At 40.4% G+C, this 12,181-nt stretch overlaps 1 long non-coding RNA gene across 1 annotated transcript; it reads right to left on the bottom strand.

Moving 5' to 3' along the window:
* Positions 1 to 5,818: 5,818 nt before the first annotated feature.
* On the bottom strand, positions 5,819 to 11,507 carry LOC143662039 (uncharacterized). The gene is made up of 3 exons (XR_013165107.1): positions 11,227 to 11,507; positions 10,470 to 10,507; positions 5,819 to 9,380 (listed from the first exon to the last, which is right to left on the bottom strand). It is a non-coding gene; the product is annotated as an uncharacterized LOC143662039 (long non-coding RNA).
* Positions 11,508 to 12,181: the final 674 nt, after the last annotated feature.

Genomic DNA, 12,181 nt, shown 5'->3' with positions numbered 1-12,181 from the left:
GAGCTGGTCTCATGGTCACAAATTCTCTCCATGACTTTTTGTCTGAAAATGTTTTAATTTCTCCCTCATTTTTGAAGGACAATTTTGCTGGATATAGGAGTTTTGGTTCGCAGTTTTTCTCTTTTAGTAATTTAAATATATCATCCCACTGTCTTCTAGCTTCCATGGTTTCTGCTGAGAAATCTACACATAGCCTTATTGGGTTTCCCTTGTATGTGATGGATTGTTTTTCTCTTGCTGCTTTCAAGATCCTCTCTTTCTCTTTGACCTCTGACATTCTAACTAGTAAGTGTCTTGGAGAGCGCCTATTTGGGTCTATTCTCTTTGGGGTGCGCTGCACTTCTTGGATCTGTAATGTTAGGTCTTTCATAAGAGTTGGGAAATTTTCAGTGATAATTTCTTCCATTAGTTTTTCTCCTCCTTTTCCCTTCTCTTCTCCTTCTGGGACACCCACAACATGTATATTTGTGCACTTCATATTGTCCTTCAGTTCCCTGATTCCCTGTTCAAGTTTTTCCATTCTTTTCCCTATAGTTTCTGTTTCATTTTGGAATTCAGATGTTCCATCCTCCAAATCACTAATTCTATCTTCTGTCTCTTTAAATCTATCATTGTAGGTATCCATTGTTTTTTCCATCTTTTCTACTTTATCCTTCACTTCCTTAAGTTCTGTGATTTGTTTTTTCAGTTTTTCTATTTCTTCTTTTTGTTCAGCCCATGTCTTCTTCATGTCCTCCCTCAATTTATCGATTTCGTTTTTGAAGAGGTTTTCCATTTCTGTTCGTATATTCAGCATTAGTTGTCTCAGCTCCTGTATCTCATTTGAGCTATTGGTTTGTTCCTTTGACTGGGCCATATTTCCAATTTTCTGAGCGTGATCCTTTATCTTCTGCTGGCGTCTGGGCATTTAGTCAGATTTCCCTGGGTGCTGGACCCAACAATTTGAAAGATTTTTCTGTGAAATCTCTGGGTTCTGTTTTTCTTATCCTGCCCAGTAGGTGGCGCTCGTGGCACTCATTTGTCTGTGGGTCCCACCAGTAAAAGGTGCTGTGAGTCCTTTAACTTCAGAAAACTCTCGCCATGGGGGAGGTTTGCCAGCCTAAGCGGCTTGGAAGAGTGCCAGCTGGCCCAGGGATCTGAACGCGGGGAGGGTTGCCGGCCGCCGTAGCCCGGGAGAGTGCCCGTCTGAATCTCCTAGCCCGCCCCGGGCACCAAGTGCGGTGGGAGGGCGCCAGCCTCCGCGGCCCGGTAGTGTGCACCGTTCCCAGCCAGACTGGCAAGCCACGTGTTTGGAAGGGACCCCGGTCACCGTTCTCCGTGGCCTGGGGATCTCTGATCCAATTCTCCCAGTTGTTCCGTGGGGCCGTGTGTGGGGGGGGGCGCCAGCCACCGTGGCCTGAGGGGACCGCCTGTCCAATTCTCCCAGCCGCCTGGGAGGGAGGGAGGGAGGGACTCCATCCGCTTACCACCCCAGCCCGGGAAAGCCCGCGCCCCTCGGCGATCTCACCGCAGCTGGTTCTCCCAGCCAGTCAGCTGTTCCAGAATGGGGTACGCTGTCTTCTTGATTTCTGTTGTGGCTCCAGGAACTGTTCTGTATCATTTCTACTCACCTAGTAGCTGTTCTGGAGGAGGAAGTAAGACCCGCACATCTTACTAAAGGAATGGAACTGTTGATGTTCTAGAAAGGCTGGCCTCTGCATTTCTGGACTTCTGTTTTCCAGGGACCCATTTGGAGCATGTATGTTTCTGGAAAGGTACCATAGTACATGGATCTTTTGTAGAATCTTACATAATGCCCTAGGATTATGTAGAATTTCCATAGCCTAGTGCATGGAACCTCTGTAGAATCTTACATAATACTTTAGGATTGGCAGAATGGTTTTGGTAGGTGTTTGGCAAGCTGTATGAGGTAGCAATGTCTAACTGAAGCTTATGTAAGAGTGACCTCCAGAGTAGCCTCTTGGCTCTATTTGAAATCTCTCAGCCACTGATACCTTATTTGTTACACTTCTTTCCCGCCTTTTGGTCAGGATGGCATTGTGGATCCCATGGTGCCAGGACCAGGCTCATCCCTGGGAGTCATCTCCCATGCTGCCAAGACTTTCACCCCTGGATGTCATGTCCCACATAGTAGGGAAGGCAATGATTTAACTTGGAGAGTTGGGTTTAGAGAGAGAGGCCACATCTGAGCAACAAAAGAGGTCCTCTGGAAGTTACTCTTAGGCATACCTATAGTAGTAGGCTAAGCGTCTTTGTTACAAACATAAACTTCATAAGAGCGAGCCTCAAGATCAGAGGCTTGGTCTATTGTTTTGGGTGTCCCTAATGTTTGATACAGTATCAGGGGTTTCTCTGGTGGTAAAGTTTAATAATTCCATATTTTTTCTCCCATCTCTCAAGGGACCTTGCCAACACTTTTTGATTATCTGCTTAATATGCTCTGGGATTTATCCAGGCATTGCATTAAGCTATACGGTATTAAAGGCCTCGTTCTTATTCTAGGCTCCCTGTGTTTGGATTGTTTAAATGATCTATCCAGAAAGGTTGAGTTAGATTATGTGCTACAGAAATAGGTTCTGGGCAAAATAAACCTTCTTCCTTTGGTCTCAAAGAGTAGATGAGGTTCTAAAATACAAACAACGTCTTCCTTAATCCTGTATTCTGAATTACCTTAATCCCAACCCGATCTGCCTCATTCTTTTTTCTAAGTAGCAGATTATACATATGTAAAATATCTTCTAAAAATCCAGAAATAACAATTGCTAGTCCAGACTAGATGTGACTGCTATAAGAGCTTACAAACTAGACCCCTATTTTCTCATAAGTATTTTCTAAGTGGGACCATTCAATATTTGCTCTTTTGTTTCTGGTTTATTTTGCCTCACCAAATGTCCCACAGGTTCATTCACAATGTTGTATGCCTCACAACTTTGTTCCTTTTTGCAGCACCACTATACTCAGTCCTATGTATACACCATTGTTTGCCAGTATACCTCTCAGTGAATCTTTCAGCCCCCTCCATTCATTGGGCATCATGTATAAGGTCCAAGTCAACAGTCTGTCAAAACTCTCAATTTTAGATAATTTTTTGTTCCCAAGAGAAAAGTAACCAATAAACACACCCTCACTAAATAGAAAATCCAAACCTCCCCTTTATTCTTGTCTCTCCCCCCATTATTTACCCCTGGTGTTGCTGTGGTACTGTTGATGTTTTCATGTTAAACATAGCTCATATAATGCAATAGCAGATTTCCCCTATACCCCGAACTTAGACACTCTTTGTGCAAGATTCATACCTTTGCAGTAGTTCATGCAAGAACTTATTTATATTTGTAGTATTAATCAGTGGGACACATGGGACTATACCTCCCCTTTCAATAATGTTCACCTACAATATGGTATTTCTTATAGACTTACTAGTGAGCTGACTTCACTTCTATCTATTTGCTTACATTTAAGTTCAACCTCATTAGCTATCTGTTCACCCATCTCTAGCTTCTATGTATCTCTAGGTCCCCTATAATCTGCTTTATAGGCCTCTGATTTTATTTTTACCACAGTCATAAAAGTGGAATCATTCAGCATCTATCCTTTTGTTTCTGGCTTATTTCACTCAGCATTATGTCCTTAAGACTCATCCATCTTGTCATGTGATTCAGGACATCATTTTGTCTTACTGCTGCATAATATCGCAATGTATGTGTATGCCACATTTTATTAATTTCACTAGTCTTTTGATGGGCACTTGGATTGTTTTCATCTTTTGCAATTGTTTATAATGTTGCTATGAACATTGGTGTTTAAATGTCTGTTTGTGTCACTACTTTCAGCTCTTCTCTGTATCGACTGAGTAAGGATATTGCTGGGTCATAGGGCAACTCGATATTTAGTTTCCTAAGGAACTGTCAAACTGTCTTCCATAGTGGCTGTACCATTATACATTCCCAACAGTGCATAAGTGTACCAATTTCTTCACATCCTCTTCAACATTTGTAACTTCCTGCTTGCTTAATAGCAGCCATTCTTATAGGTGTGAAGTGATAGCTCATTGTAGCTAATGAAAATGAGCATCACTTCATGTACTTTTTACCATCTGTATTTGCTCTTCAGAGATGTGCCTATCCATATCTTTAGCCCAATTTATAATTGGGCTATTTGTTCTTCTGTTAGTGAGTTGTATGGATTCTTTATTTATACAGGATATCAAATCTTTACCTGATATGTGATTCCCAAATATTTTCTCCCATTGAAGTGGCTGCCAATTCACCTTTTTGGCAAAGTCTTTTGAGGTGCAAAAGCATTTGATTTTGATGAGTTCCCATTTATTTTTTTCTTTTGTTGCTTGTGTTTTGGGTGTAAAGTTTATGTTGCTACCTCCTATTACTAGGTCTTGAAGATTTTCTTCTAGGATCTTTACGGTACTTGTTCTTATATTTAGGTATTTGATCCACTTTGAGTTAATTTTTGTATAGGGTGTAAGGTAAGAGTTCTCTTTCATTCTTTTGGCTATTGATAACCAGTTCTCCCATGCTCAGTTACTGAAAAGACTGTTGTTTGCCAGTTCAGTGGATTTGGGGGCCTTGTCAAAGATCAGTTGGCCATGGATTTAGTGGTCTATTTCTGCATTCTAGATTTCTATTATATTGGTCAATACTTCTATCTTTCTGCCAGTACCATGCTGTTTTGACCACTGTGGCTTTATAATAAGTTTTAAAATCAGGAACTGTTAATCCTCCCACTTAGTTCTTTTTAGGATGCTTTTAGGTATTCAGGATCTCTTTCCCTTTGAGATGAATTTGGTAACTAGCTTTTTCAAGTGTTGAAAGTAGGATTGTTGGAATTTTGATTGATATTGCGTTGAATCTGTAGATCAGTTTGGGCAGAATTGACATCTTAACCTCATTTAACCTTCATATCCATGAGCAGGGAATGTCTTCCCACCTATTTATATCTTCTTTGATTTCTTTTAGCAATGTTATGTAGTTTTCTGTGTACAAGTCATTACATCCCTGGTTATGTTCATTCCTTGATATGTGATTCTTTTAGTTGCTATTTTGAATGGAATTTTTTCTTTAATTGACTCCTCAGTTAGGTCATTGCTTGTATATAGAAACATTACTGATTTTTGCACATTAATTTGATATCCTGCCACCTTGCTGAATTTGTTTATTAACTCAAGTAACTGTTGTAGAATTCTCAGGATTTTCCAAGTGTAGTATCATGTCATCTGTAAATAATGAAAGTTTAATTTCTTTCCAATTTGGATGCCTTTTATTTCTTTGTCCTGCCTGATTGCTATAGCTAGAACTTCTAATACAATGTTGAATAATAGTGGTGACAGAAGGCATCCTCGTCTCATTCCCAATCTTAGGGGGAAAGCTTTCAGTCTCTCACCATTGGGTACCATGCTGGCTATGGGTTTTTCATATATACCCTTTATCATATTGAGGAAGTTACCTTTGATTCTTACTTTTAAAACTGTTTTTATCAGAAAAGGATGTTGAATTTTGTTGAATGCCTTTTCAACATCAATCGAGATCATCATGTGATTTTTCTCTTTTGATTTGTTAATGTGCTGTATTACATTAATTTATTTCCTTGTGTTGAACCATCTTTGCATACCTGGTGTAAACCCTACTTGATTGTGGTGTATCATTCTTTTAATGTGTTGTTAGATTCTATTTGCTAGTATTTTGTGGAGAATTTTTGCATCTATAGTCAATAGGGAGATTGGCCTGTGGTTTTCCTTTCTTATAGCTTCTTTACCCAGTTTTGTTATTAAAGTGATGTTAGCTTCATAAAATAAGTTAGTGTTCCTTTTTCCTCAATTTTTTGGAAAAGTTTGAGCAGGACTGGTGTTAGTTCTTTTTGGAATGTTTGATAAAATTCCCCTGTGAAGCCATCTGGCCCTGGGCTTTTCTTTGTAGGAAGATTTTTGATGACTGACTGAATCTCCTTACTTGTGATTGGTTTGTTAAGATTTTCTATTTCTTCTTCAGTCAGTGTAGCTTGTGGATGTATTTCCAGGAATCTGTCCATTTCATCTAAGTCATCTAGTTTGTTGGCATACAGTTAGTCACCGTATCCTCTTATGATTTTTTAAAAATTTCTTCAGTGTCTTTCATAATGATTTCTCTTCAATTGCTGGTTTTGTTTATTTGCATTCACTCTCTTTTTTTTCTTTGTCAGCTGTGTTATTTAGAGTCAGTTGTCAGCTTGGCCAGGTGAGCATACCTAATCTTGTTGCTGTGGACATAAGCCAACGGTACGTGAACCTCATCTGTTGCCAATTACATCTGCAGTCGGCTAGGAGGTGTGTCTGCTGCAATGAGTGATGTTTTGACTTAATTGGCTGGTGCTTAAATGAGAGAACGCAATGTAGCACAGCCTAGCAGCTCAGCGTTCCTCATCTCAGCACTAGCAGCTCAGCCCAGGCCTTTGGAGATGCAGAAAAGAAGTCACCGGGGAAAGATGTTGAAACCCAGGGGCCTGGAGAGAAGACCAGCAGAGACCATCCTGTGCCTTCCACATAAGAAAGAACCTCAGTGGAAAGTTAGCTGCCTTTCCTCTGAAGAACCAACAAAATAAATCCCCTTTTATTAAAAGCCAATCCATCTCTGGTGTGTTACATTCCAGCAGCTAGCAAACTAGAACATCAGCCTTCCTAGTCGTCCATTGATTTTACTGATTTTTTCAAAGAACCAACTTTTGGTTTTATTTATTCTACTTTTCTTTTGTTCTCCTATTCATTTAACTCTGCTTTAGTCTTTGTTATTTATTTCCTCTATTTGCTTTAGGGTTGTTTACTGCTCTTTCTCAATTTCCTCCAGGTGAGCAGTTAAGTCCTCGATTTTTTTCTCTTTCTTCTTTTTTTGGTATAGGCATTTAGGGCAATACATTTCCCTCTCAGCACAGCCTTTGCCACATCCCATAAATTCTGATATGTTGCATTCTTATTTTCATTTGTCTCCAGATAACTACTGATTCCTCTAGCAATTTTTCTCTGACCCACTGGTTGTTTAAGATTGTGTTATTTAATCTCCATATATTTGTGAAAGCTCTCATTCTTTTGTGGTGTTGATTTCCAGCTTCATTTCATTGTGATCAGAGAGAAAGTGTTTTGAGTAATTTCAATGTTCTTAAATTTATAAAGACCTGTTTTGTGCCCCAGCATATGATCTGTCCTGGAGAATGTTCCATAAGTAGTAGTAGTAGTACTTAAGTAGTAGAGAAGAATGTATATCCTGGTATTTTGGGGTGTAACAACCTGTATATGTCTGTTAGGTCTAAGTATATCCTGGTGTTTTGGGGTGTAACAACCTATATATGTCTGTTAGGTCTAATTCATTTATCAAATTATTTAACTTATTTATTTCCTTGCTGATTGCTGGTCTGGTTTTTCTGTCTATAGAGGAGAGTAGTGTATTGAAGTCTCCTACTATTATTGTTGGAACATCTAACACTCCCTTCAGTTTTGCCAGTGCTTGTCTCATGTACCTTGGCGCTCCTTAATTGGGAGCATAAACATTTATAATTGTTATTTCTTCTTGATGAATTGTCCCTTTTTAAATATATAATGTCCTTCTTTGTCTCTTATGCTGTTTTTACATTTAAAGTCTATTTTGTCTGATATTAGTATAGCTACTTCTGCTATGCTATTCTTTTGGTTACAGCTTGTGTGGTACATCTTTTTCTATCCTTTCACTTTCAACCTATTTGAATCCTTGTGTCTAAGATGATCTTTTATAAGCAGCATATAGCTGCATTATATTTCTTAGTCCATTCTGTCAATCTGTATCTTTTAATTGGTAAGTTTAGTCCATTAACATTCAAAATTATTACTGTAAAGTTATTTCTTGAGTGCACCATCTTATCTTTTGGATTTTATTTGTCAGACTTTGGTATTCTTTTCCCTCCTTCTCTTTTTATCCTTTAAGTTACCCTTACTGGTACTCTTCAATTCTGTGTCCTCCTCCAGGCCTCCCTCTCCTGACTTTTTTTTTTAGCTGGCAGAACTCCCATTAATATTTCTTGTAGGGCTGGTCTCTTGTTGACAAATTCTTTCAGTATTTGTTTTAAAAATTTTAATCTCTCTCTCAGTTTTGAAGGGCAATTTGGCTGGGTACAGAATTTTGGGCTGGAAGTTTTTGTCTTTCAGGATCTTAAATGTATCATAACTCTGCCTTCTTGCCTCTATAGTGCTGGTTGAGTAGTCTCAACTCAGTCTTATGTGGTTTCCTTTGTATGTAGTATATTGTTTTTCTCTTGCCGCTTTCAGGATTTTCTGCTTTTCTTCAACATTTGACAGACTAATTAGTATGTCTCTTGGGGTAGGCCTGTTTGGATTTTTTATATTTGGAGTCCGTTGGGCTTTTTTGATTTGCATATTTATGTCTTTTATAAGGGTTGGAAAGTTTCGCCCCGTTATATCCTCAACTAATTTTTGTAACCCTTTACTCTTCTCTTCACCTTCTGGGACAGCAGTGATTCTTATATTTGTGTGCTTTTTTCTGTATATCATTTCCCTGAGGATCTAATTCAATTTTTCCTCTGTTTTGCCATTTGCTCTTTTGTGTGTTCAAAATCAGTTGCCCTGTCCTCTGATTCACTTATTCTTTCTTCTGCCTCTTTAAATCTGCTGTTTTCTGTCTCTATCATATATATGTTTTGGTCTACAGCATCTTATAAATTGTAAAGGAATCTATCAACTTAAAGTTTTAAATGTATTCCACATAAGAAAAGAGTGAGACTATTGAAGCCATTTTGCCTGAGGAATTGATTCCTTCTATTTTCACATCATTTCCCTCTACTCATGATAGTTAGTCAAAAATAGAAGAAAATCATAGAATTGTAATTTGCAGATAAGACAATTCCAGCATCATTTATTTTCACCTGTTTTGTTGACTTCCCTGGTTAACATTATGATTTAATTTTTCTCACTATGGTGGCTGTATGTAGTGCTGGTCTCTACAAATAAACACAAAGAGCATATAAGAAACAACACCTGAGACCTAAAGTACAATGCAGTAGTTGGGTACTAAATGGTCCAGTGAAGAGAAAGAGGGAGTGTCACCCAGGACAGGGATGGAGTCTGCCATGTTGCTGGGAAAAAGAGGAGAGAGATGTTTGTCATTAGCTCCAAAGACAAATTGTTGATAAGAAGCCTTTGACCAAACCAATACTTAACATTTTTTTTTGTCAAATTAGCAAGGAATCTATATTGTATGAGTTGATTCTACCTTGTTCTGTTCCCCTAATCCCCAGCTCTAGGTCCTTGTGTTCAGTTGTACTTTGCTTTTCAAGGTATGGTCTGAGGAGCAGCAGCAGTAGGCCTTACTCTGGAGCTTGTTAGAAATGCAGAATCTCAGATCACCCCAGACCTATTGAACAGAAACTTTGTTTTAATAAGATCATAACTTTTTTTAGTACAGTTTCATTGAGATACATTCACACACCACCATACAAACCATCCGAAATATACAATAAGTGGCTCACAGTATCATCATATAGTTGTGCATACAACCTTATGATCAATTTTAGAATATTTTCATTATTTCAGAAAAGAAAGAAAAATAAAAAAGGAAATCCAAATCCTCCCATACTCCGTATCCCCCCATTATTGACCCATAGTATTGGTGCAGTACATTTGTTACAATTGATGAAAGAGCATTAAATTATTACTGTTAATTATAGCCTGTAGTTTGCAATAGGTCCATGTGGAAACCTGGGACCTGGGACCCCTTCCATACTGAGAATAAGTTACTGCACAGTAGCTGCCTACAATGACCAGGACAAGAAGTTAAAGGTCATCACATCTCCTAGCTGGGGGAAGTGGGGGAGGACAATGTACAGATGATATTGTAAACAAAGCATTAAAACTCCCCACCCTTGATCACTGTTGATTATGAAACCCTGCTGAAACTGTTCTCATACCCTTGTCCTAAACTTTTATAGGCCATTGCACTCCCCGACTCCTTTGTGGAGCATTAACTTCCATTTCCCCACCAGCTACCATTGGGAAGAATCTTCTCTTGTTCATAAGTCCTAATAAAATTCACGTCTGTTTGCCTGACATGTCCTTTAGTCTTTGGGCTGCCCTGAGCCAAGCCCTCCAAGAGCTGGATTGGGACAGTACATTTTCCCCATATGTCCCTCTATTAATTCTTTGTTATAGTGTCATACGTGTGTTCTAGTTTATAAAAGAACTTTTAAATAATTGTACAGTTAATCACGGACATTGTCCTACACAGTAACCTTTAAGGACTACAGAAAGACTCTTAGTTGCCATGTAAATCTGCCAATGAAGCTATTTTAAAAAAAAGACTTAGGATAAGTATGGTATCTTTTAACAAAACTGATCACTCCCACCAGCATGACACTACAGTTTTTCCTTTGGCTGTCATTCATTCATTCATTCATTCAACAAATATTTGGGAGGAAGATGGACAAGCATAATAAATAACATTTACCGAGCTCGATATTCTCCTAGACATCCACGAGATTATCCCTATTTTATAAGTGGGGAAATTTAGGGGAGAGAAAAAAAGGATCAATTTGCCCAAGTTGACATTAATGCTGTACGTGCAGTAGAGGAATCCGGATCCAAAGGGCGCCTCTCAGAATGCAAAACCCATGCTCCACTACTACAAAACGTCAGCGTCCTTCTAGTGAGCAGCAGAGTTCCTCCTCTGTCCTTTGGTCTTCTGGGCAACAGCCAAGTTCGAAGGTCAGGGGACAAACAGTAACCAGCGTCCCGAATTAGCCTTTTCCAGCCGCCGTGCGTGCAGAAGGGTAAATTTGTAATTTCCTGGTCCCAGGGAAGACCTGGACTTTCCATTTCATCTTTACATCTAGGTCATCCCACTTGGCAGTAGAGGCGAAAGCAGAGTCTAGAATACCCTTCCCACAACGAAAATGGCCTCCCTGCACTCCTTGCCCACAGTGGAACCCTTCGCCTAGTATCCATAGTACCTCGGCTCACACTTCCGTGCCGGCTTAGACGCGGCGTGTATGTAAATTTAGGCATTTCCCTCCCCCTCGTATTTTGCGACAGTTGCCGCGAAAGTCACGGCAGCTGAGGCTGGTGTCAGCTGATTTACTGCGGCGGTGGCGGCGGCAGCAGCAACGGTTCCCGCACCTTGCAGCCTTGGGGGGAAGACGGCGGCTGAGCGGGGGTTGCGGTCCCCAAGGTTCTCTCCCCTCCCCAACCCCGCCAGATTTGCCCACCCCACATCCTCCTTAGATAGGCCCTCGCCTTGTCCTTTTTACTGGAACGCCCACGGTTGACCGACAGACAATATCGCGGTCTGAGATGAAGCTATAACAGGTAAAGGGGGTTTTCGAGCTTCCCGGGGTGGGGGTGGGGTGATCGTAGCGGGGGGATCAGAGGTCAGGGCCAAGGGTCACAGCTCTGCCTGGGGCTGTGCCAGCTGTCAGCGCTGCTGCTGGAAGCTGTGTTCCGCGCCTTGCCGGCAGGTTCAGGCCCAGCTGGGCGCCTATGCTGGGAGCGTGGGGTCCTACCCGCGATCTCTGGGCTCCCTTGCTCGATGAGTGGCATTTGTTTCTCCTGACAGCGACTTTTGTCTTGAGGTGGGATTTCCTTGCATTCAAGGACAGTCTAAACGGGGATGAGGTGGATAGTGGTGCCTTAGGAGAATGCTGTGCTTGCTGGATTGCATGTGGTGTCCCCTTGCCTGTTGGTACTACTCTTTAGTTTGCTCAAAAGTGGAATTTTACACCGCCTGTCGGTACTGGGACTGTTTTTCATCTTTGAGATGCCATTTGCTAGTTCTCATCCCTTTGCCCTAGGACTTGGTCTAAGATGATATCTTCTACTCTCGTTCACTAACTAATGGGTCCCAGTGTTCTGAAGCTGTATGTTCGAGTCATATATTGGGTTTTCTGTTTTCGGCTTACTTCCTATGTCGGTTTCTCAGGCCCTGGGCAGAATTTGCTGGATCTTATAGTTGAAACTGTGGCAGCTACAGTTGCATCGCAAGCTACATAGGTACTTTTGATACTCCTAATTTCAAGTTTTAGTCAGCTGTAGCTTCCTTCCTTTCCCAAATACTACAGATGCAACTGTAGTATTTGCCATGAACCAAAAAAAAAAAAAAAAAAAAAAAGAAAAGAAAAGAGGCAAGCTGTAACTCTATCCTGTGTTAATTGCTTAAAATTTACA

The sequence above is a fragment of the Tamandua tetradactyla genome, chromosome 18 (assembly GCF_023851605.1).
Source record: "Tamandua tetradactyla isolate mTamTet1 chromosome 18, mTamTet1.pri, whole genome shotgun sequence".
In the NCBI taxonomy this organism is placed as follows: domain Eukaryota; kingdom Metazoa; phylum Chordata; class Mammalia; order Pilosa; family Myrmecophagidae; genus Tamandua; species Tamandua tetradactyla.
The sequence above is the reverse complement of the archived record's forward strand: the minus strand, read 5'-3'. Positions and strand labels throughout refer to the sequence as shown.